Source organism: Anser brachyrhynchus, assembly GCF_964034855.1.
Source record: "Anser brachyrhynchus genome assembly, chromosome: 4".
Lineage (NCBI taxonomy): Eukaryota > Metazoa > Chordata > Aves > Anseriformes > Anatidae > Anser > Anser brachyrhynchus.
The window spans coordinates 46,935,180-46,962,416 of record NC_137698.1 but is presented as its reverse complement, the minus strand read 5'-3'; the positions used below and the strand labels follow the sequence as shown (position 1 = coordinate 46,962,416).

At 46.9% G+C, this 27,237-nt stretch overlaps 1 protein-coding gene across 9 annotated transcripts in view; it reads right to left on the bottom strand.

Moving 5' to 3' along the window:
• ARHGAP24 (Rho GTPase activating protein 24) overlaps nucleotides 1-27,237 on the bottom strand; it is a 236,912-nt gene that overhangs the window by 83,769 nt on the left and 125,906 nt on the right. Inside the window, exon 2 of one of the 9 annotated variants that reach the window (XM_080591968.1) lies at nucleotides 1,275-27,237. This exon is cut by the window's right edge and continues 12,153 nt beyond it. The exons of 7 other annotated variants lie outside the window; for them this stretch is intronic. The gene's annotated coding sequence lies outside the window, so the exon portion shown is untranslated. One more of the 9 variants, XM_080591969.1, reaches the window with a different exon arrangement.

Sequence of the window (27,237 nt, the reverse complement as noted above, 5' to 3'; positions counted from 1 at the left end):
CAACAACGCATCAAAAAAGAGGCATGCCATGCTCTTTTAAGATAATATTTTCATAGACGGTACCATACCCACAGTTGTTTCAAAAAGCAGCTAAACTTGAAGGCTCACCCCGAAGTCTGAGACTGGCCAAAGCAAGGGCTTGGCAAACATTACACAACCGAGTTGAAACAAAAGGCTGAAAACACAAAACAGCAAAGCATAGACAACTACCCCAGGTACATCACGTGTGTGAAAGTTTCCTTCCCTAACCCCAGTTGCTGTTCCCGCGCCCTGCAGAAGCCAGGAGCTCCTGTGCAACCAACATCCTGAAGCCCTCCCTCCAAACGAAGCACGCTTTAAGCAGCTGCTACACGGCATCAGCTCCGTGAACCGAGGAGGCAGCGGGCAGGATGCTGCCGAAATCCGGGAGCTCATCTCCTTGGCAGTATCACAACAGGGCCACGGCACACCACGGACCACCAGCCCTCCGGGAAATAAACCTGACGCCCCGAGATCTCACCTGGCACGAGCGCACGCTGGCAGCGGAGTCAGCGAGGGCAGGGGCACCGCGGGCGCGACAGCCAGCACCCCGGGGCTGCCGCCAGCCCTGCCCGCGCTCCCGCTATCGGCTGGCTGGCGGCCGTCCCTGCCGTGACTCCATCGCCTGGGAATGGCAACCACCTCGCCCCTGGGGCTGCGGGCACACACCTCGCGGGACCAGCTTCCTCGGCGTGGGACTGAGCCGCGCCAACCACCGCGGGGACAAAGGGAGGTCGGGACCGCTGCCGGAGGGAGGCCGCGGCACCGGGGAGAGCCGACCCGCGCCAGGCACCGCGCACAGGCACGCGCTCACGGTCTGCCCGGAGCCCCCCACGGCCTGCTCCGATCAAATCCCCTCAGCCGCGCGGCCAGGCCGAGGCAGGGTGTTTTCTTTTGCGAGTCAATAAAGTTAGCAGGGAGGAAGGGGTTGTAGTACTTGGTTACAGGCTACTCACCCCGACACTGAAATGGCTGTGTTTTGTGTGGTGGTTTTTTTTTTAAAGCAGAATGCCTTCACTTCGGAAACTTCTTTTTCACTACTGCCATTTGCTAACTCGCCCAAGATACTGTAAAACCCCAGAAAAGGCTAGGAAAAAAAAGTGGAGAGGATTTAAAAGCTGACGGTCAGGACAGGAATTTACGGAATGAAATCTTTAAAGGCAAGAGCAGACAGAGCCAGCCAGCTAACGCTTTCATGCCCTGCCTCTGACCAGCGGATCCACTTCACGGGCACACCAAGGGTTACAGGATTTTACCTGCTCTCGATGAGGGCTTCTCCACATCGGCTGGGTCTCCTCCGCGTAGCTAACAGGCTGCCGCGTCTCCTGTCGGCTCCAGCAAACCCCTTGCAATCACAATGTCACAGCTCCCCGGGCCTTACAATCAAGTGGTTTGTTGTAAGAGAACTAAAAATAGTGCTGAATTTTTCGCTGAAGCACTTGCTTGAGTGAACATAGTGCCAGTCAGCCCATGCGTTAGGGAGCTGCATGCAGACCTTTAGGATTAAATACAGCCCAGATTTTCCTGGAAATATGGCTGCTGACTTTTTTAAACAGAGTTCCCCCCCTCCCTTTCTTTTTTTTCTTTGAAGGACAGCAAAAAATAAATCCTTCTTTCTGACCACTCAGAGACAAAATGAGTGGAGTTGTTTTAAGAATGTCCTCAGGGAAAGAGTGAGTCACTTAAGCTGCTTTTATGATAAAGATCCCTGGAGGAAGTATATCTCCTTAGTAAGTAGTCTCCAAGTTGTTCAGGGATCTGTCTGCCCTGCTGAAAAACAATGTTTCACATTGTTGGGTTTTACAGTTTTGTGTTTGTTTTTCTAATAGTCTTAACACCTGCTTCCACCACGGAGTTAACACCGGCATGGGAGCCGGAGCAGGATTTGGTACCAGCTAACACACCAGGAGGGTGGTAACAGGAGGGTCCGTCCTGCAGGGCTGTCGGTAAGGTCTGTGGAAAAGCACGGAAAGCGACCCACAGGGACACTGCACATGGAAGCACACAGCCCAGGTTGCAAAGTGCAGGACAGAAATCCGAGGTAATTATTTTGCCAAGATTCTCACTGCTGTGGCTTGAGAACAATCACTGAAGACGAAGGCTGCAAAAATATCATTTCAGACACCAACACCAGTGCTGCTGCCAACGTCCAAGCTGGGATCCCAGGAGCATATTTAGATGCAAAACTCCCCATCAGCGTACACCAGACTGGCACACTTTTACACTGCTGCATGCAGGCAGACGTAGCAAATAAGCTGAGAAGTGAGAAGATGCAGGCAGCTGCTGGCAACAATTGTTTGTGGCATTATAAATGGCTGGTAAAGCTAAAATCCATCTCCTGGTGGTTGCTTCGGTCGTGAGGCAGACACCAGAGTTCACCCGGCAGCACGCGGGGACGTCTGAACCATGCTGAGAGTTGGGGCTGATCACTGCCCAGCCGACGTTACTCTGTAAAAACATCAAGGATTCCCCTCTCTATCATAATGTACACCACCGAGAAGGTGACATCTATATCTTTACTCTGAGACTTCCTCAGGCACCATAAATTTGCAGGAAAAGTTATTTCTTCACTTCCATAAAGAAACTGCCACTGGCAGAGAAGCTTTCCATAAGCAGCTGTTCAGGGCTGTATTTGTGCGTTTACGTTTATGTACATACACACGCACAGCTGTGAGAGAAAGATACACATATTTCAAACCCATATTTTAGGACGGATTCAAACACTAGGAAGTTGGAGAGTTTCTGGGAACAGCAGAGCAGAAATGCTGTTTGTAATATTCTTAGTTTCATCGATTTTCATATGAAGAAGCTGAAACGTAAGAGATCAACAGTATATGGTCTGTTTGGCTGTTAATGTAGAATTGTCTCTGCGTTTTTCTTTCCCTCACGTGCTTTCAAGCACTTTTATTTTTGTTGCAAGGAGAGGAGAGCTGCAATATTTCCTCCCTTGTGGGAGGACTGGCAAATTCCTCCTACTCTTTTTCATTGCTGACAAAACATGCTGTAGACCTCTGCATCTACTTAGCAGCAGAGGCAGACACAAACACAACAGCGTCTTCATTCCTGCTTCACTCTCCAGCTATTGTTTATACAGAGAAAGAGCATTAACAGAGCACACGTCTCTCACTAATTTAGCCTCACTCTGCCATCTGCTACTTCCCATAAGTTGACCCTAATGAGAAAATACTTTAAAACACACTTGAGGCCCAGCTGCACCCAGTCAAGCCACCAGAGGAGGGGAACATTCCCCTCCCAGTACGTCATCCCCCGATGCTACACCCCTGCCCCTACCCGTGCCGGGGGGAACGCTCCCGTCCGGATGGATGTGGCCCCGGGCCGCGGCCTCTTGCAGCCACGCCGAGCAAGGATCCAGCTCGATACCGCCTTCCGCGGTGCTCCGCGGTTCTCCCCTCCTGCCCGGGGTAACGGGAGGGCTCCGAGCGTTACAGACCAGCAGCCAGCTTTCTGCAGCTGCTCCGGCGGGAGGACATCACGGGCAGAGTGACACGAGCATCCGGCAGGCAGCTTCTGCCTGAGCAGTCAGGCGTTGGCTCACACTGCGTAGGGAAAGAGTGGAAACGCAGGACCGGGTTTGCCAAGATTTGGAGGAGTTCAGTACTGAACTGGCAACAAGACTGCTACTGCTGCTGCCCTGCAGACGGCTGAACCGCATCACAGCGAGGATTAGCGATCTGCCACTGGAAGTGCTGCTGCTGAAACCCTCCAGAGACAATTCCTCCTGAACATCCACCTAAACCCCCCAGAGCGCTGCCACCCCCCTTGGTGCTGGGGCGGGACTGGGGTGGAGATGTGCTGGGGCCAAGAGCGCGCCAGCAGAAACAACACCCACTGCCTGGGAAGGCACTGCTGTTTTCTTAACTGCGACCAAAGCAGCAAGTTGTTACAGACCATGAGTTTTTCTTCATTTGGATATACTGCGCATCACAGACCTAGAGGCAAACCAGGGCACGTTTCCAACACTCACCTCTGCGGTTATCCTGTAACACACTGGAGGGCCACGCTTTGCACATGAATGACCTAGCTGAGGCTACTGCAAAGGGCAAGAGCTGGGCACACATGAAGGAGCATCTTGGCTTAAAAAGGGGCCTCTGAAGAGCACGGGGTGTTCTGTCACCAGCCTCTCCACACAACTGCCTATTTCACATACGCTCTTCACTCATCGTAAAGCAGAAGCAGCTCTGCGAAGCCCTGCTGCCCCTCGGCCAGTCCTTGTCTTTCATTTCACATGCGCTGGGAGCATGACTTCGGGAGGATAACAGCACCAAAAAATGAAGATTAATCATCCATGAAAGGTGCAGAGCACAACGCAGAGCACAGTTCCATGTTATTACCCGATCACACCAACTGGTTAGTCACTTCTGCTCTGCCTCTTAGGTCCAGGGTATGCTACTTAAAGTATTTGCTTCAAGTTTCCAACATCCCTATGAAAAGATCCTTCCTTATTACTGCAGAGACCATAACTGAGCACTCCGGGATTATTTGTAATGCTTCATGTGACCTCAGAAAGCAATTTTTTTCATTGTGCACGTTTCAGTGGGATTTAAGGCAGGAATGTGCTCAGGGGTGCCAGCAGTGCTACACCCATGTGTAAAGACAGCAACACCCAGAGACACGAATCATAAGGATCATACACTGCTGTAAATTTGGCTGTCCGGTGGATCCCTTGTGCTTTATGTCATACGTTTAATAATATGAGCACAGACACATCAAAGAAGGAAGTATGAAGGAGGACAGCTAAACCATGTGGGTATCCATAGAAGAATGCTGAGGAGGAATCCTAAAAATACAGAGCACTCCCCAACTGCTTTGTGAATTTCATGTGACAAGAGCACATTGGGTCCTCTGTTAAAAGCTCCTAGATGACGTGGGGATGTCCTGATTTGGATCTGCCCTCTAAATAATCCACAAGTCTCTCATTGTCAGTGAAGTGCAATCTCTATTGGAAGTAAAGCTGGCAACTTGGCCCTTAAAATTACTAAAAGAAATGCACTGGGATGACGGGCATTACCAGAAGTTCCTATGAGAAACCAAACTGGTTTTCTGATTACTCCACAGGATGCAACTGGGCTACACGCATTCTGGGGGTGGGTGAAAAGTCAGTCACAGGCAGGACTAGAACAGCAAACTGAAGGACATACCAAAAGGGAGAGGAGATTGCAATCACAGAAAATGAGAATTGGGCACAGAAATGATTTCCTGTGAGATACAGATGCAGCATCTGGTTTTACATATTGAACACAGGAATAAATCTTCCCAAGCTCTTTCCTTCGCTTCCTTCCAACTGCACCACAGGCCAAATCCAATTCAGCTGATACGTAAGAAATGAGTCTTCCTCTGCAGGTGTGCATGTTTGGGGGTTTGTATTCGCAACCCAGAGGGATGCCCAAATAACTCGTATGACATACCAAGATCTTCTCATGGAAGCTTCGGTCAGCTGTACCACATGAAGGGCTCTCAGCTGCACAACTGTTTAACTTGCCCAATTACATTTTTGGCTGCCCTCCTGCCCTGCAGCTTAGACAAACTCTCTCCAGGAGCTAGGTCACAAGAAGGAATTGCCAAAATATGCTACTTCTCAAAGAGCTTATTCCTAGGGGAAACAGGAAGCATGAGAAATGTTATAGCAGGTCTGGAAGAATTTTTTGTTTCTGCTGAAATCTGTTACAACATCTTTTCTTTTTTCCCCTTGTATCTGTTACTTTGAAACACACAGGTTTATAAACACATATTAGTACGCCAATGGCCCTTCAGACATTAACTCATTTTCAGTTTTGATGCTGAGAAAGTATGGTGTTTGTGTAATTCATTTGTCCTCCTGACATAAGCAAACACCAGCTGTTATTTACTTGGTTTTTAAACAAAGTAAACACAAAATTATTAATTAAATAGGGAATTCAGAAAGCTTAGATGTAGATTCAAAATGTATTATGCAGTCACACTAGCTTGAAGTCAGGGAGAGCACAGGAAACCTGATGGATCCTCCAGTATATTCTCAAAAGCAGCAGCTTGATGCTTTACGTATGTGTGCCACGAGTACCTTGTTTGACATAGAGTATGGACTTTGGTACATTAGGTGATTAATCAAAATAGACCATTATAAGCTGAGAAGAGCCCAAATGCTTGTTCTGCCTGAGTCTTCCTCCACACCACAGTGAAACACTGGTGACAGCAGCACCAAGGTTTCAAATCCAGAGAGGAGACGAGAAAATAAGCAGAAGTTCTGAAGAAGAACGTAGTTTTGAGGTTTGATCATGAAAAACAACCCTCTAGGAGAGCCAGAAAAAGCACTAATCTTGCTCTCTTGAATGGAAAGCATAACTCCTCAAATTCTCTGCTGTTAGGGAGCAGCAAAAGCACAGGTTGCTGTTTCCTGCAAGGTTTGTTTCCCAGCAAGTTCTCCTCCAACAGCCCAGTGAGGCGTGCCCACGGGGCAGTACAGCTCCTCTACAAGACCCAACAGTGCAACCCCAGTTATGAATCAGGAGTTACAAACACTGAAATCACCTTGAAACAAACGAGTCATTCTTTTGTACTTTAAACAACACATTGTTCCTTCACTTGTCTTCTAATTTCTGTGTGTGTTGAAGCTTTCTTCTCAAACTAGGAAGTCTGGAAGGCCACAGCTCCAGTGAGCTGGGACGGGCGTCTTGCTCCTGCTGGGGAAGCATCCCAAAACAGGACTGCCATCGGCAGCAGCTCTGGCAGCCAGGTCAGCGCAAGAGGCAAGGGCAGGGCACGCGTGGAAGAGGATTGCATCTTGCTCTGGACAGGAGTTGTTACAGGAGAAGAGGCATGTTGAGCCTCCGCTCTCTTAAAACTTCTGGGTGGGTCTTGTGTTACCTGCCAGCCCACAGGCACTTTGCAACAATACCATTTCTGTTGGGCGATCCCAGCTTGGAGGGCGATAACCACTGTTCTGCTGAGCTGGTGAAAACGTTTCCTCCAAAGTGCTTTGTCTGCAGGACCTTTCAAGGTCCTCAAGAAAACTGTGACTTACAGCTAACGTATAAAATATTAACATCTGTGTTAGATCGCACATCTGGATCCTGGTAGTCGCGATGAATCACAGCACTGGTCCCAGAGGAGACCTGCCCTATGCTGTGTAACTGGGCCTTCGTCAGGAGGCCAGCCACGGCTGTTTTCTCACCATGGCATGGCGTGACACATGGTTTTTTATATGCCAGGGCTTCCAGGAGAGCACAGCAGCAACAGGCCAAGAATTGGTTGTGCACCACCATTTCCCAGTTCACAGACAGACACCAGCTGCAACCTGCCAGCTAGGACCAGAAGGGTGTTCCAGAAGCATGGACCCAAGCAGGCTGGAAGGCAAAGTTAAATTTCTGTACTTCACACTGATCCAACTTTGAGAAAGGGCCAGGGGAAAAATACGGTAAGAAGGCAGAAATCTCACCTTCGTACACAGAAGTGCTTTTGTTTAGTTTGTAAGCAGACACAGAAGAGTGGTAGTAAAAACTCACTCATTTTCCATTTACTTTGTAGCTAAGTCCTAAAATAATAAGGGTCAACTGAGTATTAACTACTCTCTTCAGGGGACCAGATGCAGAGAACAGACATTCCTGTAGCTAATGCCAATAAAATACTTTTGAGAAAGGAGTTGCATAAACATAAACAGATTATTCCTCTAGGCTACAATAAGCGGATAAATATTTTTCTCTCCTTTCCACAGATAGCAAAACAAATGTACCGAGGCAGCAGCGAAACACCTAGGAGACCAGAGAAGGGCAGCTCCAGAACAGCAGTGTAATGCCTGGATTCCCCAGCCTCTGCTCACTCCAGTGCTGCTCCTTACACCGCTGGACTCGAGGTAACAAAGGCCCACCTGCCCTGCCCAGCACAGAGGTGCCCCCACCAGACAAGCCCTGCCCCACAGCAAAGGCAGGGGACAGCTGTTATCTCGTGCCTAACATGGTTTGCACTGAGAATCCCAAGTTTACAGCCTCAAAGAGCCTCCTCCCTACCTGCATGGCCATTTCTGCAGCTGCTTGAGCGAGGCGCTCGCTCTGCACCTCTTCGCAGCTACTCAGCAGCCCCCTGCTTCTTTGGTTGGTCCCGCCTGGGGAGAAGAAGCTGTGAGCGTCCTCCAAAGGGTGGGACTGAAACACGTTCGGAGCACAGCCCTGTCAGAAAGCATCCAGGCTTGTTGCCAGCATGCAGCCAAGGATGTATTTTGCACACAAGGGAGGTTTGGGGAGAGCCTTACGGCCCCGGTGGTATTTAGGGGTGCTGTGCCTCGCTGACCTGTGCAGCAGGTTGGCTGCAACCCTCTTGCACCTGGATGGGGATGCAAGGTGCTGCTTTGCTCCCTCCTTGAGGAGAACAAACCTTGACTTTTTATTCTGTCATCACCCACGAACAAATATGATAGATGTCCTAGTTCAGCATGGTCTTAAACCGTTTGGATAACCTCTTCCTCTATGGCCCTCAAGAGCACATTTTTCCAAGGAGATAAAGCACAATTCTGCCTCCCTTTCACCCTGAAACGAGCAATCCTTACTGACTGCCAAGAAGCTGAGGCACCTTGAAGGCCTTTGTAAATCTGTGTCTGTTACAAGCATGACAGGAACTTGGAGGAACTCAGTAAAATCAAAGCCAGCTCTGTGTTAATGATGCAAAGCAGCATCATTCTCCCTGCCTGACACAGACAAGCATACATAGACACACACAACCCACAGGGACAAGCACCCACAACATCTTGGCTCAAGTATTCTGTACATACCCATGCCTTACACGCCAACACTCAGGACGTATGACAGGTTAAGAACATTTGGAAGCAGCCAGTGCCACTTCCCGACAGGGAGGTAACCAAGACCTCACCAACCAGCGGGGCTGCACAGTGAGGGGCAGCCTTCAGACAGCTCTGCACCGCTGTACAATGCATGGGGTCAGTTATGTCCTGCAAAAACAAATAATTTCAGCTAGAGCACAAGTACTTCAAAAGCACAAAGGAGTTTCACATTATTGCTACAAATGCAACATTTTCCAGACTGCAGATGTGCGCTCACATTGAGAAGTGTTTCCTTTATTTCATGTATCCTTTTCTACCCCCTTCCCTGGATTTATAGATACACCTGGCAACGCACAACTTCATTTGGTGCTCACATGGCTTTCTTTTTCACGCCCATCCATACAAAATGCATACACGGGCATGGCATTCCAGCCAGACCCACAGCACCTACAAATAATCCAGTGCCCGTCCATGCGCTCCGATGACCTATAAGCAGGTATAACCAGGATTTATAAACGCCAGCATTAGTCGACACCCTCCCATTACACAAACTGGAAGAGCTCCACGCATTCCTGCAGCACAGCGAGTACTGAACACCCCAGACAACAGCGGCACAAGCTGCGGGCATTTGCCAGGGCAGCCTGCAACAAGGCTGCTGCCGCTTCAACAAGAGGCGGTCCAGCTGGAAAAGACAACCCAATTCCTCGCCCCTGGATTCTGAAGAAACTGGACACCCAAAAAGCAAAGTAAGAGTTACTGGTTTTACCCACTGCCATTATCAAGTGAGACAGAGACTGAAGCTACTTTCCTGCCCTCCAGCCAGACTGCTAGATTGTTATCCATGGCCTCCTACGGAGCCGCTCTGACTTCTCAGACACTTCGTGAATTCCTGACAAGAGTTTCCTTCAGGTTCCTGCAACATTTGACACACCTTCCTGTAGCGGAACAGGCAGGAGGCAGAGAGCATTCTGCCTGTTCTATCAGCTCTTAGTATCAGCTCATGTATTAAAGCAGAAAGAAAACCATCTCACTCAGAGATGAGAGCACTGGCAAACTGGTAAGTAGTTACCTGAGCTTAAAAGGCTTGCTCAGAACCCATGCTTTTTTGAAGCTTTTAATTCATTTTTGAATGAAGTATGCATTTATTTTACAGAGAAAGGTGACAGACCGGGCTCCCTGGGATTTCAGACAACTGTAAGCAGAACCAGCGTAGCAGCACCAGCTCCCAAAAGGCTTTGTCTGTTCACCAGGCACTTCGTCACCGTACAAGGGGGAGCCCAGCTCCAGCACCACCGCAGACGCAACACACCTGCTGCTTCAGCAGAAACACTGCCACATGAAAAAGTTGGCTCAGCACGTTTCAAAAACTTAAATCAAATGGATCTGGGATTAAAATTATCAATTGATTTCCCTCATGACCTTCCTGGGAATTGAACCTGTCTACACAATTAAAGTGCGTAAAGATTTTCTCTGAACCTATAAAAGCCTCTTATTTATAACCACATCTCACCACACTAAACACCCTGCTCCAATCTATTACAACTTGACGAGATGACAAATACTAAAGCATAAGCTGAATATACTCCACGCATTATGCATTTACAACACAGCAAGACTTTATTTATCAATTTCCATCTGAATTAAGAAGCAATCTCCTGAGCTGCTGAATTTGTACGAACCCAGTGACACATTGCTAGCAGGGAACTCATCTATCAGCAACGTGGGTTTTGTTTTGCTGCTTATTAATCTCAGTGTCATTGTTGTTCAGGACTATGCGAAACCCTCACCAACGCGGCTGTGCGAGCATCGGGGCGTCTTCCTGAGACTCACTAGGGCATTGCTCAAGTAGACCCCAATCCAGGAAGCTGTGGTGAGAACTGTAGATATAACCCACCCAGATGGCACAATCTTATCGAAGTTTTGCATGTCAATCTGCTCGGTTAATTAAAACCCTCTCCTCTCCGCAGTTAATGGCAGGTCTGTGCAGCAGAAATGGCACCGGAACAGATGTTAGTAAATTTGTCAAAGCTGCAGGATGATTGCTCTGACTTCGCTGTCTTTTGAAGGACTACTCTATTTACATTCCCACTGACCTCCCATGTCAAATCTGGTAAATATTACCTCTCCTCTGGCTGCTCTACAAGACAGCCTAAGCCAAGTTTGTTGGTGAAAGTCGTCTGCTTTGAGAAAACACCACATGATTACAGGCAGCCGTTTCTAAGATTTCAGGAGAAAAACCTTCGATGATGAAAAGCATGCCTTATTTTTAAATAGGCCTTTGTCTACATCGCCTTTCATCTTATCTTTCCAGGATTCCCATGAAAAAACACAGTCATGATTCAGGAGAAGAAAAGAAGTTGGAGACCGCCTCGGCTCAGTCACAGGAAGGCCTATGCAGCAGTCCACACCGCAGTGTCATCAAGAGCACACAAGGCAAAACGAAGGCTGCAGGTAGGCAGGAGTCCCCCGCCTACCCCAGAACAGCTACATTACAAAAGCTGTCTCCTTACCACGAAGGCAACTAATTGGTAGCAACGTTTAAGGGTCTGACGCATCCGTTCAAAGCAAAAGTGACCTTATATTCTCTTTATTGAGCAGTTTGTCTTAATTGGTGTAAGAAAACGCCACGTTCCAATGGGGTGCTATGTCCTTTTCTAGCTAGGGAAATAACCCCGCCAAGATTACAGTGTGCAGAGCACCACGGCCAGCAGCTCTATCTCAGATGGCTGCTCTGAGCTGCAGGCACACGGGAGTGCCGCAGGATCAGTCCCCAGCAAGGAGCTGCCCAGGTGCTGTGAGGCAGACAGCCTGGGCCAGGCAGGGTGAGCAAATTTTCTTGTTTTTGTGACTCTGTGGAAAAGCCTTTGTAATGTGAGATGCTCCAAGACACGGACTATGCATTGAGAAAGTGGTGTTAACACAGATGTTACCTGCCTCCCATCCCAACGGCTCAGAGTGCTTTTCAAACTCAGTTACTATCACTTGAGTTGATCAGCATGCAAATTAAAGCAATTAGGCAGCAAGTGGCTCACTTGATTTCACTCGAATATTAAAAGAGCCAAAGGAGCTGAAAGGACCTGGGTCCATGGTAAGTTGACAAGCATGTTGTCAGAGTTGTGCTTTACAGCACTGGGAAAAGTGCAGAAAGAAGAGAAGAAAAAAAAAAAAAACAAACAACTGAAAGGCTCTCCTGCATCTTTTAACATCCTCGATCATGCAAAAACCATTTGTAAAATTACCATACTTCCTTCTCCTCCCACGCCCACCTTGCAGCATCCCATCGCCCCTACTTAGCTAGCAGCCAAGCACACACCTACACTGACCTGCAGGACTAGCAACTCGCTGTCCGCTCGCTCCTCTGCTGAAAAGCTTTTTCTGCTGAAAGCTAATACACAAAGAGCTGACAGAAAGAAAACCAACGTGGAATAGGTTCTCCAGCGAATTAGGGACTGTCTAGTATCCAAGCAAAATGTCACCAGTAGTTATTCCTTCCTTATCCATCACTTAATTCCTAGCTAGTTTATGACTAAATTCAACTGTACGTGGTTCTTAGGGAAAGCAAGTACAGAAGAATATAAGGTAGTGTTGAGATGCCTACATCTCCCTAAGAGAGCCAGTAAATTATTTCTTCACTTTAAAATACGATTATTGAACACAACTGAATAGTTCTTAGAAAATGAAAGCCCTGCACAATCATTTATTACTCACCTAATTGCTATTGGTAGGGGTGTATTTTTTTTTTTGTTAATTGGCACCTCATTCAATCACTTTCTTAACCTCTGCATCCACTGGGAAAAAGATTTCCCATAGCAGTTCTAGGAAGCACGAGTTGATTTTATTTACTTTAAAAGAAAAGCAAGAGGGGACAGAGTAACCTCCCTGGGATGTCTTGTTTCACTTCAGAGGAAGAACAAACATATCCCTGCACTGCTGTTCTCAAAGAGTACAGGTCAGATTTCCCCACCCAATTGTTCCTTTTTCATACACATGCAAGACAACTACAGAACCTTGCCTTTTTTTTTTTTTTATCCTCAGCAGTGCAGTGATCTGTTCATGGAGTCAGCTCGATGCTGTCGAATTTTCTGTGTAGATTTCTGTTTGCAACTATGAAGAAATCATCATCTAAATCAGCAGCTATCATGTTATTAAAATCAACCTTTTGGCAAAATTTCCTTTTAATACATTTCAATACCCAGTTTGCTATTTAAAACTTCTCTTTACTTACATTTGCTTCTCTTCAAATGTAGCCAATGAAGCTTAGTGAAGGCAATGTGCCCACCCATACCATGGGGTCAGCACAGTTAGGTTATGCTCACCAGTCATGAGAATTTCATAACTGTAAACTTGTCCACATTTTGAAATGAGCTGTGGAAAATATTTTGACTCAGGCTCACCTTTGAAGAAAAAGGCATGCTTCTAATGCAAGCATAAGACAGTCCGTCTTTGTGTTGATGCTCTCCTTATAAACTAAACAATAAACTCTTCAGAAAAACATTATTTCTTGCAGATGGGAGAGCAGACTGCTACAAAAAAAAAAAGTAAAAAAAAAATCAAAAAACACGCAAGGCAAGGTAGAAGATGGAAAACAGTTAAGGAAGCAACCTCAAATCACTTAGGATTTATAAAGACGTAGGATTCATTACTTTCACAGATGCCATTTTTGATGGCTTTAATTCTGAGATTCAGCAATTTTACTGGAAAGAATTCATAGCAAGCCGTGGGAACTGCTGGATTTGCAGCAATTAAACATAGGCATGGGAAAAGATGTTATGCTCTGCGGCGACGGGGAGTTCAAGGTATTGTGCTAATCCAAGGCCTGCTAGGATTATGCTCAAAACAAACATTTTTGACTGAGCCTTTAACAATGGAAGATACAGAAGAAAAGAAGTCAGCTTTCTTCCCCTCTTTGGAGAGGTGTGCAACTCTGGAGTTCAGAGCTGTTTGTTTTTTTGTTTTTTTAAAGACGTGTGTCAACTGCCCATCATCACCCATAAACATACATAGATATATTTTATTTTTTAAATTTCAAGCAACATAAACTTCTGATTTTCATAGGGCATCTCTTGTAACAACATCTCTTAAGCATCTCCTGAAATCTGAACATTAGCTCTTAATGGATTGAAGCAAAACCAGTAGCAGCTGCTGCTCACCCCACCTACTGCCATTTCGCTCGACAGCTTAACCGCAGCTTACAGCATTCCTTACAGCAATATAAAACACTTTTCTTCTCACATCATCCATTTAATTCCACCTTAATTTTTTCAATTAAGTGAATGAAGATCAAAGCTAAACGTGTGACTAAGCGTGGATCTGCTGGCTGTCTCACGTCTCAGATGCGATGCTCAGATTAGATCTGCTGTCTGAGAGCGCAGCAAACTTGAGGTGCCTGCTAATGCGTTGGTATGCCTCTGCTGCCTTCCGAAACACCATGCCAGGGTAAGTGCAGCAGCAGGGCGCAGAGGATGGTAACTTTTTTTTTTTTTTTTTTTTTTTTTTAAATCAGCTGGCAAAGTGAGCAACGCCGAGCCCTGCAGAGAGCACACAGGCTGGTTTCAGCCCATGCTGCTGTACCCACAAGGCTGCTGCTGCTGCTCAGGCTGCCTGCTTTCATCCAGCTGCTGAAAACCACCGTGACTCCTCTGATGAATCAGTCCTGGAGCTAGAATTATGGAGAACTAGACCAAAACATCAGCAAACACTGCTACAGGCATTCTGCTACAGTGGCTCTGCTCTGCTGAGCAGGCCAATGTAGGGAGCCAACAGCAATCGGCTGAGGCCTCCCAAGAAGTGGAAGGACCAAAAGGGGACAGCTCTGATCTCCCCCGTGTACATGCAATAACCTCTCCTGATGTGCGGACATCTGATGAGCTGAAATGACAACAATCTGCTTGCTCTGCAGCTCGTATTTGCAACTCAGGGTTAACGAACCACCACTGAACCTAAAACACGAATAAGGGTAACAGAAAAAACATCACATAGAAACGTAGAAAGAAAAATCAAATTAATTGTAGCTGCAATTTTCAAATCAGTAGGTCATGATGGGTAGGAAATTAGATTAATGCGTGCTTGTGCAAAGGTTAAGGAGTGGGACTTCTCTTCCCACACTTGAAGGGGAAGAACAAGAAAATGAAAAGATTTTCCCAGGTCAAGGGTTGTTTACAGTTATTAAGATTAAAGGTCGAGGGCTTATGGGAAAAATGCGTCCCTAAGTGGATGACTTCCCCTTTTTTGGGCCAGTTTTGTATGGGCAGTCATGGCTTCATATATGACACATCAAGAGCAGAAGCAGCTCTGGGAACAGGAACAGACATGCCACATCAGACAGCATGCTGCTGCCTCTGGTCTGGTCCCTGTGTTCAGCATCTTCAGAAAAATACAAAGTTTATCCCGTGTATGTGCAAAACATACTCAGCTTTTTGGTGACTTTCTTTCAGTCCCATGATCCATACGGTCATCACGAGTGCAGGCTGACGTGCTTTGCAGCTACACCGCTGCAGGCAGGTCGTTCTGCGCAGAGATTGCCCAGCCGGAACACCCGCTTGCCCAGCTCCTCGCGCACATCAGGGCTGGCAGCCAGCTGCCAGGCTGGGCAGGCAAGATCCTCTTTCCCTGGGAGTGAAATGTGACCGACTCCGTAAGCACAACTATTACCAGCTCCACCTCCTGGACATCTGCAAGGCATTATGCTGCTTCAGAACAGCCTTCTACACTCATGTCCTAATTAAAATGGGATTTTTAGATGCATATACAGACAGAGCACAGTGTACCATATGAACTCCCTCCATCTCAGAGTGCCTGCAGGAAGGCACAAGCCCAGCCCCGCAGAGCGACGGCTGCGGCAGTTGCACCCTGGAACAATTCGTCCATCACGAGCAGACAGTACTCGGGAACCTCTGCGACCTCAAATGAAGTTTCCAAAATACCATGACCAAAACGAGAAGCACTACAGGTCACAAGGGAAATGCCTCTTCTGAACATATTGAATACTGAATACTCACTGTTCCCTGGGATTCCTCGTCATAAAAACTCACGCTGTCCTGCTGGTGCTATTAGTAAGCTGTAACATTTCATCTAGTTCTTGTAGTCAAGGGACCAAAATATCCCTTTCTTTTCCCCAAAACGCAATCAGGCAGAGGAGCAGTCATTCTGCATCGCACAGTCCCTCCTCCCGACCTCACACATGCAGGCAGCTCTGGCATTTCTCACAGGGGGGCAAAGGGAGAGCACTGGCGGTGGTGTTCCCAGGCAGCGGTGTTACCAGACGCTCACCATGTTATCACCCCAAAAATGGTTTTCCTCTCAGGCCCAGGGCCAACTGGGGCATCTGGGCACAAAATCTGTACAAAGCACGCATGCCTCCAGCTTTTGCTGATGCACGTCGTTCTGCAGGGAGGGACAGGCATCCTAATGGCTGTTAGGATGCTTCTGCCTGTCGTCAGTCATTGTGGGACTCCAAAAGCTCCTGCCATGGGTACCCACCAACCCCAGCATAAAAACTCAGCTGGAACTCAATGACTTGCTTCCAACAGAAATGTGCTCCCTGTGTAGAATTTCAGGTAAAAAGGCAGGTTCACCTGTGTTTCCCAGCAGTCAAATTACCAAAGGCAAATGTATACAGTTTGCAGCACCACTAACATTTGCATTTGGTGCTTTAACTTTCATTTGATTGTCTTCACTTCTGCCCAAGGATGAATGGAAAGGTCCTTGTGGCCCTGGGAACAAGCTCTTCTTACACAAAGGTATTTTTCCATCTCATTAAAGTGAGAAATGCATTCCTTAAAAAAAAAAAAAAAAAAAAAAACAGCCTTCTTAATTCTTCATAAAAGTTGACTGCATACTATGACGATGACTTGGTACATGTTCTCCAGAAGCTCATGGAAAAAATGTTCAACTAATTTCTGTGTCAAACCACAGTAAGTCAGTCTGACAGAAGCCAGAATTTGGAGAGCACTTACACAGCCTTGGCAGAAATCACCAAAAAAAATATTCCTAGATGCTGTACACAGTAAGTTACTTCACCGTGCAAAGGCAGCCCCCAAAAAGGTGGAGTTCAGCCCGGGGGAGAATCGGAAAGCTATCTGTGGGTGGGGAAAACATCTGCTAATCATCAATATCAGCACTTGGAATTATGCTTAGTGCTCACTAGAAGAACTACTAAAGGGTGCCTAAACCAGACATGTCTTAGCATACATTTCACTTCATAAGAAAACGTGGGATGCAAACTACAAACGGGAGTAAAGCAACAGGCTCCAGGAACGAGCAGGTGTAGAGGAAGACGAGGGCCTGAGCAGAGGGAAGGCAGCAGCAGCAGGAAGGAGGAGTGTTGTAAGGCATGCGGTCACCCAAGCAGAACACAGGGCATGTGATAATGCTCGCCGACTACTCAGCATACTTCCAGCACACCACTGTCCCCTCCAAGACCTATTTTTCTCCTGTTCAGTACAAAATGGAAACGTCCCCCACTAATGAATATTTGCGTTTACTCGCTCACGCTTTACTGGTTCTACAGGCCCAGTGTTAAAGCTCACTCTGCATCAGATTTTGCTCAGAGAAACAGAAAACATTTCACTTGGGGTGCTTGGGAAATTAATCTGGGGCAGACACATGAAGACAGGATGCCCACAGAAGTGCCGTCATGAAGCCCGACCAAGCACCGCTCGCAGCACCCGTACCGATGGCGCAGGCAGGCAACAGCTTGGCAGCGCCTTGGCTTCTTCTGCTTCTTCAGCATGGAGCGAGAGCTCGTGCTGGTTCTGGGACCTTTTTGGGGAACAGGCTCATTGAATTGCCTCTCTTCATGCCGTCAGTTACAAACCAGGCATAATAACCACACTGCACACCCAGAAAAATGTTAACAGTTTCCAGAATTAATGCCAACAAACTGGACAGTCAGTGCTGCTTCCACGCTGCCCCCACAGCGCTCACAAACGACAGCGCTGGGACATGACAGTCCTGAGCACTGGAGTCTCCAGGCCATCAGGTAGCCCCAGCTTCCTTCTACATGGCCATCCTGAAGGGGAGAATGGTCAAAAACCTGGACAACCAAGCAGAAACTACAACCAAAATGCAAATAGAAGTGCTCTTTAATGTGAAAACAGGGAGCGCAGTTCCCTTTAACTTCAGTTGTATCTCCACACAGGCACCAGGAATCGGTTCTCACTGCACGCTTTCTGGCAGAAAGCTAGACCATCACACGACACCAAGGGCCTGAGAGTCTCAGGTAGCGTGCTCCTGGGCTGCGTGTAGCAAGAGCTGGAGCAGCACTGACAGCTGTGCTGTGTTCAGTTGCGCGGAAGGCAAGTACTAGGACAAAAGAAAAGCCACCGTTGGTAAAGACAGCCTTGCTACCACCACTCCGGACATGCAAGTAGGCGAAAAGGAGATGAATAGGGAATAAAAATAGGACCCATTTAAGACAGAAGCGATGCCCAGCTTTTAGGGACTATACCAAGGGTTGTGATCACCTCTCTTGGAGACGTGCTCTGGGATAGAGCAAATGCCGGCTCCCAGCCAGCATCTCACACAAGTCCCACACCCTGCACACGTTTGTGCACAAGCGCGGACACCTGCACACCTGCCTGGGCCCCCCAGCAACTGGGAACGTGCTGCTGTGTGCAGGAGGACAGGATTGCAACAGCCAAGGAAAACAAACTGCCTTCTGGTGAGAACAAACTGGGTGTAAAGCTTCCCCGGGCAGCTGCAAGCCCATGGGTGCACGGCTCCTCACCGTCCCTTGCCAAAGTTGATCCATTCTTTGACTGTGCATAAATCAGCATTTCCCCATCCAAATTTTTCACAAACAACAGATGGACACTATTTTTCTTCATTATTCATCCAGGAAAACCAGACCAGTACCTCTTGGGTTTCCGGGGGCAGTCCCAAAGTAGCAGAGGACAGAGAGACGAACAGTTCGCAATTCCCGTCCTCTGCTGAGAGCACCAGTGGAACAAGGATATCAGGCACAATGAGAATACTTACAAAAGTCCTGTCTCTCCTACAAAGAAATGCAGCACATCATTCTTTTTCTAATTATTGTTCTAAAACATGTGCATTACTGAAATATTTAATTTTGACTTTCCAGCTTGGCATTTTCATTAAAAACCTTACTAAAAGCAACCCACCAATCTCAGTGAAGGCTTCAGCAATACTGAGCAGACTGGACTAGCTAGTTATAGTAAGTAGCCAAGTCTAATATTTTATCATCTTCTACATTCTTGTGCATAATTTGATGTCTGTGGAAATGCACACAAACTCCTGTCTTCATACACTACAGTAAATATAAACCTCCAACACATCAGCAGGAAGAAATAACCCTATCAACGTAGATGGGCAATTTTATCTCACTGCAGCTTCCAAGTTCAAGCTTATGAATAACTAACTGCCATCGCTTCGGATGGTCAATGCACAGCTGACACATCAGACCCTTTCTCATAGCTTTAAAAAAAAGCAGCCACCTCTCTGAACAGGGACCAAGAGGATTCTGGCTTTACATGTCTTGCCCTGCTTCGTGACCTCTCTGCTTCCCTGCACAGAACAAGTTCGGCTAATTCAAGTAGCAGAGCCGCAACAATACTGTCTCTCCAGTACTGAGGATTTTTATGTGATTCGTTTCAGTCGCTGATGATTCAAGAATGAAAGAAAATTGTATTTTTAACATATGTTTGTTACATTTTTGGAAGAAGAAAGGAAATCACTTTGCACAGGCAGTTTTATAGATAATTCAGTCTCCCATCTTGGCTTGTTCTCTGTTGACTTGGAGTTCTCAATTGAACTACAAATTGCATTACCTCCCAGGTTTTAGGTCCCAGTGCTCCAATTACAAGAGTGGGCTTTTTCTGGCTTTCACAAATTCCTAGCTGCTTCTGGGAAGAAGCACTGGTTCCGTGCTGACCCTCCTCACGCAGATTTCCTGTTGGATTTATTAACTCTTTGTTCGTTGTCGCTACTTCTCCTCCCAGGGTCCACGTGAGTAGGGGCTTCTGCAGGAGCGAGCAGCAGATGGCTTGGTCCAAGGGCAGTCACCCTAAGCTGCGTTAACTGCCTAAGCAATGCTAGGTATGAGGGCATATGCTCGCCCTATCTTCCCCGACCGATTCGTGGAGGTAGGCAACACTTCTTTCAATTCAGTTTTGGAGGGTTCCCATGTTCCATATGTAAATCCATTCATTTTTCTTGACAAGCACTAATCTCTCTCTGTGTGCTGTCACCTACCCAAAACGCATCCAAGTCATTTTCCAAAGAAATGTGATTTACAAGGCTTCCCTCCCAGGGCACACTAACCCAGTCCAGTCCAAGCAGCAGTCACGCACGTGCGTCTAGATCCCTTCTGGGGCGGAAAGGAAAGGTCTCGCTGCACCCAGAACCTGCGATTACATGAACCGGGGCTGCCCAGTGCTTGTGGGTAACAAGCACCGTGGCTCTAACAGCTGCTTCAGCAGCTCTCCGAACAGAACTTGCACTGTCAATAACACCCTATGAAATAAACTCAAACTGGGCCTGTGCCCACCTAAGGACCCCAATGGCCTCACAGGAATTACTCCAGACGGTTACAGAAATCCAGCCGTGAGGCACATGCCTTATCTCCCTTGTGCTGCTTGACTTTAAATCTTTCACTCAGTAAAACTGAGGTATGTGGCACAACAAACTCCTTCAGAACTTTAGTTCTTTAAAAATGTTTTAATCAATCAACTGAGAAAACCCAGCTGTCATGCAGCCCCTTAAGCTGGCATCGTCTATCCTGCGTGAAAGCTTTCTGTTGCTGCGCTGTGACTCTGTCAGTGCAAGCCTGGAGACAAAGCCACAGGATGCTTGTTTTGCTCCCGCGCCTGCAACGCCAGTCGCAAACATGGGGGTCTGACTGCACTGGGAAGCTGCAGATGTGTCAGTTGTGCGTGCAAATGTCCCACAAATCCAACTGGGCTCATAGTCAGTCATTATGCATTAAAACACTGAAGGAATTAACTTTCCAGCTAGCAACACGAGTTGAATTCCACTTTTATTTGCTTTCCGAGTTAATGTAAAACCTTCCAACAGCCTCCAAGAATTTCAGCTTTGGGGAAATGCAAGTGGCCATTTGCCACCACAGCTTGCAGATGTGGACTTCCTCTCTCAGAAACCAGAATATCCTTTTGCCAATCTAAACGTCCTTAGGAACATCTCCTATGCTAGAGCACTGCTACTTTCATTTGTCAAGGAACACTGGTCTCAGAAGGACCGAGCTAGCATTTACACAGCGCTGAAGAAAGTACTTTCTCCCTGCCAGATCTTTATCCTACGTTCTTACCCCAGGAACAAAACACGGTTTCATACCCATCTCCTAGAGAGAAATAACAAGCAGATGCAGTTGAAAGCATTAAAAAAAAAAAAAAAAACAAAACACAGATAATCACCCCAATCACAATTATACTGTGATGAATATATTGGAGGGGGAGGGTTTTTAGCTGCTGTCATACGTTTTGGAGGGATAGCTGTGTAGCAATTACCTAGAAGGCTGAGCCATTTTGTACAGTGCAGGGTGAAGACCTGCCTGCTTGCATGCAGGTGGAGGCTCCCTCTGTGACATGGCTTCTCCGTGGCTGCTGCACCTTTCAGTTCTGTGTTGGTGGCCACAAAGACAATAACTCAGCTGGAGCTTTCCCTGCCTATTGTTTCTGAAACAAATAGCTCTATATAAATTCACAGTGAAATAATCCAGTGAAGCATCCGCTGGGTTTCTTTCCTCCTACCTGCTTCCACCAGAGCGTAGGGCAGCAGCAGCTGCACGATGTCCAAGCCCAGCGTGCAGCCGGGAGCAGCCGTTCCCGCAGCTCGTCCCGCAACCCAAAACTGCACCCAGAACTTTGACAGCGGCCGCGGCACACAGGTACACGCTTTCTGCTTCTCAGTGGGGAAAAATAAAAGCACATTCCATCTGTTTAGGAGACCGGAGGGCTTCCTAACAACTTCCTGGGTGCTAGCCCCTTTCACTTTTTGGTGTACGCGCGGTACTCAGCAGGGAAGCCCAAGACACAAGCAGTAGCTGCTTGGCAGTATGCTTCAGCAACAGCATGGAAGCAATTTAAAGGAGTTTCACTTATGATCACACACACTCGGAAAAGTGCCCTCTTCACCCGGCCCCTCCAGAAGTAGCTTCTGAAGACAGCGAGGGCCTGAAGTGTGCTGTACACCCCAGTGTAGCATCACGCCACCCAGAAACTACAAATACCCCCAAATCTTCCCCGCTCTTCACACAACAGAGCAGCTGCAGCGTCCTGAACCTGAGGCAGAGTGATTTTGCTGCCTGCCATTCTCACCTACACCTTTGCCTACAGGCTCCCAGTTGCCTCATCGGTAACAAAGTGAATCTGATCACTGCCATCAGTCATCGAGCAGATAGGTTATGTTATCTAGGGCGGACTGGCAGCAGTTGGAGTGCTGTTTGAAGTCATTAAGTCACTACCACTAAATCATCTCGGAAAAAAATAAAAGACTCAAGTCAGAGCAGAAAGCGTTTGTACATGAATGCCCTTTTTCTTCTGCTTCCTGACATTAAGGGAACAGTAAGTTCATCTTCGGCCGAGCCCCACGGGACACACTGATGGGATTTCACAGAGCACAGAACTCCAGTGCACGGGCTGCTTACAGGACCTAAACAGCGCTGTTTTTATACTGACCCCCTGAAACATTCCAGCTGCTCACATACCGCAGGGAAAACCTGCAATCTCTGTAATTTCTTAAAAATAATCCCAAAAAGAGACCGGCATCATGTTTTCAGGTGCGGGCAACGAGGAAAGCTACATTAACTTTAAGGTGGCATTTCAATAACTGACAAACATTTTATTAAGATCCAACTACACGAGTTTCCTTATCTTAAAATGAGACGATTTCTATCTAATCCAAAGTCTGTGCTTTAAAGAAAAAAACATTCCTTTGTCTAGGATAAAAATCTTGCATTATATACAGAACCGTGAAGTGTTAGGTATGTGTCAGACAGGCAGGAGAGCTTTCCCCAGAGGATTTCTGCGTAGAAGGTAAGGGCAGGTTTGGAAGAGTTCTTACTGTGCATGGGGTGTCTGATGTTTCCAAAGGCTGTCACGCTGTAGATGGTTTTTATTGGTATGACGCAGAAATTCTGGCCTCACAAAGGAGAAAGTTTTCTTTTAACCACGTCCACATGTATATCAATATGCAATGCCGAGTACACATGCTTGCATTTGCATACACACATGCCTCTACACAGCAAAGACACGCTCTGTAGATGTTTTCATTATTAAATAGCTTATCGCTGAAACAGGATCCGATCTTTGAAAGAAGTACTCTAAGTCAATTAAAGAGGATCAGTTTCAAGCCAGCAAAAGTCAGATTATAGGTATTGTTCTTATGTAAAGGTCAACACCTTTCAGAGGTAACTCAACCTCACGTTTTTTTTTTTTAAACTTTATAACAAGCAATGGGCAAGCTTAGAGAGCACATTACTGTGGGCTTCTTATTGTATTCATGCAGTGCAGTAACGCAATGAAATCTGCAAAGAACAAAAGACTAACTTTGAATATTATTGTTTGATTTTACACTTGAGAACATACTCCCAGAGCTGTGGTGTATCTTATTACATATAGGGCATTTGGATCAAATCTGGAACAGACTTCCTGACCACATGCACTTATTCAAGTCGTTGTGATGACTCCCCCAAGCACATTCACACAGGGGAGAGGGGGGTGTTTAAACATGGCTACTACAGCTAAATTCCAGTTGGAGACTTAGGAATTTTCAACCTAAAATCCCCTTTCCAATTTCAAGGCATTGCGGTATTTTCCACAACATCCTGTCATCATCAGGCTGCAATCTTGTTTACAGCTGCTGGGAATTTTGCCACCAGTCTCAGGAGTCAGATGTACCACTGCAAAATTCCTAGTAACTGGGGTGGTTTGCCAGACAGAGGTCATAAATGTTTCTGGTAGATAGAAAAAAAAAAAAAAAAAGGAGGACAAAAGGAGGAAAGAAAATAAACTGCATGAAAATATTGAAGTCTTTGGGAACTTTCTTCTTGTAAATGGTTGCTGGAATCAGTGAGCCAGTCACAAGTAAAATCAACCCACATGGACTATTTCCCCTTCACATTAGTGAAACTATCTTTTAGTTATACAGCTCTTATATTCTCTTATACACCTCTTATATATATCTAATACACATTGCTCCTTAGCTAAGTAAGAGAATGCTGCTCACTAACAATAGGAACAAGCCTACCATACACCTCCCCACAAGGTGCAGGAGCACAAAACCTCTTTGCAACAGGACTGATTTATTATAATAGTATAATTTATAAAACACTTTGGTGCGCTGATACAAATGTTGATCCATCTCCACCAAGAAGTTGCTTTTGGCAAACGCTGCTCTCTTTGGAAGACATTTCACAGCAGCACAGCCCGACACAGCCGGAGATTGTCAGATGACAAGGAGGCCCAAAACAACTGGTATTCCCCCTCCTCAGTCCTCTCTGCTTCTTTTTGACTAGCCATTAGCAATAGGCACTTCTTGATGCCTTCCTGACATCACACAGGTGAAATACTAGCTAGCCAAGTATCTCTAACATTCAACCCTAACCACTGATTATTCAAACCTTTCCTTCTGGAATGGGCAAAGAATAAAAATCAGAAGTACTTCTGAAATGGATGGAAGCCATTTGGGGCCAGACTTCCAAGTACTCCCAGTTACACACAGATTAAGGTCAACCACCACGGCGAGCGCTTGGCATTCAGCAACCTGGAATAACTGCATGTGGGCGCTTCTCTGCTGCCAGAGGAGTGAATCATCCCTCGTCAGCAGAAGCTCCTTTTGCAATGTGTTAATACAAGGTGGAACACTTCATTCTCTCTTTTATTTTTTTTTTTTTTTTCCCCCAAAGCAAGGTATTCAAGGGAGTCTTTTCTGACACAGCTGCACGAGTCAAAGCACGTGGGTAAGAGCCCCGTACTCAAGACAGAAACGCTGCGACCACGGGGTGCAGCACAGCTCTTGTGCTTGTGCCTGTTGCAAAACTCAAAGTCCAGCTTTTTCCCAGCACTAACAGAAAGATGAGGGCAACGAGTCAGAAGCCACGCTTCAGGGGCTGGAACAGCTAGCCGAGAGCTTTTCATCATGCAGAGCAGTGGCAGCAATTCATACACGTCCTCCAGAATACAGCAGTGTTCAAGCAGCCCCAGAAAACAGGAGGCCTGCGTGTCATTCGCACAGCACCACTACACCTGGTTTTGTAGTTACACAGTAACACAGGCAGCATCTTAGGGCCCAGCTGGCTACAAAGGAAATAACTGGAAAGCATTGCATATAAACTAAATGAGGAGAGAGCAAGCAGCTCATTGAAACTTTAAGTTATCATCACGTTCACACATGAAAGCCTGTTGCTTGCATAATCAGTGATTTTTATAATTTCTATGTAAGTTGTAATTTAAATGCAAATTCAAGAAACTGTTTATATATTTACTTTCTCTTCCTAGACTGCTTTTTTTTTTTTTTTTTTTTTTTTAAATTCCACACAGATTTAGATGCCTGCCATAAGTTTTAGAGTCCTGCCATACACCAGCAGGAAATGTAATTTCCCTGGAAATGAACTGCCATCCTGGATGACCTCCTTGGATCAAAACTGAATTCCCCGACTTGACAGTCGAGGCCCGGCTCAGTTCCTCCAAGTGCTCACACAGACATCCACAGGACTTGGCACAATTCGTTGGAAAGTTCACTACGTTGTCGGGGTGGGTTTCAATTGAATGACACTGAGGCCAAACTCTTCTCATTTACAACAAACAAAATGCAGGGTGACTTCAATTTGCTTAGACCGCATAAACACGTGTCAAACAAAAGTTTCAGCTTTGAAGAGGAGCATCTTTACCTGAGTGATGCTCATCATATCACGTAGGATAGATACACACTGCAACTACTAACACCGGAAAATAGAGGTGAGGAAGCTAAGTATACCTCGTGGCAGAAGGCCACATTCCTTGTGCATGTCAGGCACTGAGTTAAGCTGACTTGACTGCCCTATGTGGGAACAAAAACAGAGCAGGAAGGGGTTTGTCTGAAGTCATCTCGAGATCTAACCACTGTTCTGCAGCCCGTTCAGAGTTGCTGCTGTGGGAAATGCATAGCAATCCTACCTCCTCTTCACAACGTCACCCTAGTGCACGGTCCAGACACATGGACACCCTGCCCGTTCTCCCAGGATCATTTTATTCCAGACTAGTACTACACTGTGATCGCTGCCATGCATAAGCACTCGCCAGGGGCCGCCAGGTTGGGCAGCAGGCACGTTGGACAGGCAGCTTTCCAGCCTCCTCTGCACCAGGCTGCCCTAAAAGCCACTCCGCTGCCTCCTGTGGCCAGCACAACGGGGGGCTGCAGAGGGCAGCACTGCCGTGCTCTTGGGTTGCATCACCCGGCACGGGATATCACAATGGAAAGGGAATATTAATTGCATTAACCTCGCTGTCACACCCACTGTGAAATTCCCTCAATTTCAAGGCCTCCCTGAAAGCCAGCACACAGCATCCGCACCAGCTCTTGGGGACCTCAGCTGGTGCAAAGGGAGCACAGTGCAGGAGAGGGAACATGTCAGAGATGGAAAGGGGATGGCGATTCCTTTCGGAAAAAGCCACTGAGTAGAGGAACAGCCAAGGGCCCGGCTCCAGTACCGCTCCAATGCCACAGGATGCAGACTCATCAAGGAAGTGGAGCTGCAGCAACAAGTGGTGCTCTCAGCTCGGTGCCTGGCACCGTGTCAGGGCAGAGATCAGCCTGCATACCAGCTCTGTTTGTCTGAGACGTCTTTATCTACTGCTCGGTCACCCACCTCAGCACAAGGAATAAACAGATTTGGAGAAGCTGATCTCTTTATGCTTTTGGATTCATTTTAAGCACAGACAAAGGCCATTAGATAAGCCTGTTTGGCAATGCCTATTAGGAGGGAGTTCTCTGTCACTCCGCAGAAGAAAATATTGCTGGGGAGCATCATGAGAGGTCAGGCACCACCGTTTCTGATGCACAAAAATCCAGCCTGGGATTCAACCTCATTTTGTTTAAGAGCTGCCCAAGATTAGGCACTTCAGTACATAAGTGACAGCAGCCACTCAACTTACCGCGACAGTCCACACTGCGTAGATCTCACCACCTCACACAAACCAATTCCCACCTTACTAGTAAAGGGAACATGTAGTTTGCTGAACAACAGGGCTGTGCAAAACCTTGATGCTTTCCTTAGCAGCAAGCTGTGCCCCCGAAGGTGGAAAGGGCAAGATGAAGGGCTAAGTGCAGCAGTTAATCTTTACCTTTCCTCTTCAGAAACAGGTTAAGCACAAGAGACTGCCAAGGATGAACTCTGCCTACACCAAGGCTGAAAATGTCCACATCCTTGTGGAAAAGACTTTAGTCAGATGCTGAACCATATGAGCCACCTGTTTTAAAAAATAAAAATACAAAGGAGA